General features: G+C 28.2%; 1 pseudogene; it reads right to left on the minus strand.

Moving 5' to 3' along the window:
• Positions 1 to 566, minus strand: part of LOC104760793 — a 7621-nt pseudogene extending 7055 nt beyond the window's left edge.

Genomic DNA, 2434 nt, shown 5'->3' on the forward strand with positions numbered 1-2434 from the left:
AAAAAAAAAAAAAAAAAAAAAAAAGTCACTAAACTAAAAATAAGGCAGTGAATCGAAATAACCTCGTGCTCGAACAACGTTATCAGTTGTCGTCAAACACATCTCCATCTCTCTAACCTAAAACAAACATTAGCAAAATTAACAACAACAACAACAACAACAACAACACTAGAACAAAAAGACTACAGAAGATGAAAAGTGAGTGTTGATAAAGTTTTTTTACCAATTGGGTAATAGACAAAGAATCATTATCCAAGGAAGAAGCAATCGCTTTAAGACTATCATCCTGAGAGAACAAACGAAACTTGTGTAAATAAATATCAATGGAACTGTTCCAAGTCAAATTCGAGAAGCGAGAGAGAACAAAACGTACCTGCTCAGTAGGGGAACGAGTAATGTCAACAAAAGTTTCGAGATACTGTGTGAACTGATTCGTTTCTACCATCCTCACACGCACGCAGAGCTTTGAGTATGAATCAATAGAGCTTTAGGGTTTTTTTTTTTTTTCCTGAGGAGAGGTTTCGCGGAGCTCCGACGAGAAGAGGAATAAGAGGAGAAAAAAAAAAGAGCCGCCAAAGGGAAGTGTGAGGAGAAGGAGGACGGAGGAGTGGGTATTTATGTAATTTAGTTGGGTAATGGAGTCTGTTTCCGTAACCAAAAGTTTTTATATTACGTGGCGGGTGTCTTATTGGTCGCCTAAATACGCTCGTTTTAGTTTTCGAGATTTTGGTTCTACTTGGGCTATTGTTAGTCAATTTCCATCTCAATGTTGGGCCTAAGATTTGAATTTTAAATGTTTAAAACTATCTCAAAGATATTTTGCTTCATATCTCACAATTTTTTTATAATCTATATTAAAAAGTACATTTGTATTATGCCCTTTTAATTATAGTTATTTAAAAAATTAACTCCTACAAAATAACCATAATTAAAATTGGCAAATCAAAATAGATTCATAAAATAATATGTTTATAAAATTGCATTTATGATCATGTCGAGATGTTTTCCAAAAAAAAAATGATTATGTCAAAATTTTGGTAATTTGGTATTGATTTTACAATATTCAGTTAAACATGAAATAATGCTTATGGTTAGCATTACTATTATTAGTTAGCTAGATTCGGGCCCGCACGTACGTGCGAAGTTATTTTTGCATAATTTTTAAAAAATAAAATTGTCAAGCGATCAAACCCGTCTAATATGTCTGATTGCAACATTTCATTTTTTTTACCCGAAAAAACCTCATTCCTTGTAATTTATATGAGTAAATATTATGTCCGCATATGTTCTCCTTGAATTTTTGTTCCCAAAATTTGTCATACATCAATATACCCACACAAAATCATCAATATACCTGATTACTATGGAACTAATTTGAACGATTTCCTAAAATATAATAAATCTGTTGTTTAATCTTTTTTTTCTTCTTAATATGTAAATTGAGTCAGTTTGACAACATGTATATTTGATATGATTTTTGTTTAACCCTTAAGTGTATTCCCCAATTAATTCCTTTAATTATTGAATGAAATATTCTGTAGTTATACTAATGACAATTTAATGTAAATAATATAGTTAGAATTTATAGGAGCAAAATATTGTGTATATTAATAAATTGAATAGCTGTGGTAGTTGACAATATATATATATATATATATATATATATATAGCAGTGGCAATTTTATGTAATTTTATGGAATACTAAGGGTGAACAATAAATTGGGTATGGAGCTCTCTGGCGACGACACGTCAGCTTTTTCTTAATATATAGGGGATTTCACAAACCTTATGTGGTAAGTGTTCTTTTATTATGATAACAAATATATATATATATATATATATATAATGAATCTCCACTAATGCTAATGTATAAGGAATTATATTCCTTATCTAGATTCTAAATCATAATTCTATTTTCCAAGATATTAACCCGGGTACATCGATATTAAATCATAATGAAGTACCAAAATATTAAATCATAATTGTATTTTCCAAGATATTAACCTGTGATACATCGATATTAAATCATAATGAAGTACCAAGATATTAAATCCTAATTTTATTTTTCAAGATATTAAATCTAGGTAAAATTAAATATTGTATCAATTTTTTCTTTTTAAATAATCTTATTTTCTGTACTTTTGTCTAATTAACTAACAATTTGGTTTCTCTATTATAATTTTCAAGGTAATCTATAATTTATAAATTTATAATAAATTGTGTGATTTTAATAATTGACAAAGTCAAACAATTACCTATGCATTTATTGTACTTTTTAAACCAGTGAAATCTATATATACATTTTTTGAGACATTTATGAAATAAATCCTGAAGTTCGTACCTATTTACAAGGAATGCCATTGGCATTAAATTTTACAGTTATATATTTTTTTAAAATAATATCAAATTCGGAATATGACTAAGAAGATTTTCT

This window comes from Camelina sativa, chromosome 18 (assembly GCF_000633955.1).
Source record: "Camelina sativa cultivar DH55 chromosome 18, Cs, whole genome shotgun sequence".
Classification (NCBI taxonomy): Eukaryota; Viridiplantae; Streptophyta; class Magnoliopsida; order Brassicales; family Brassicaceae; genus Camelina; species Camelina sativa.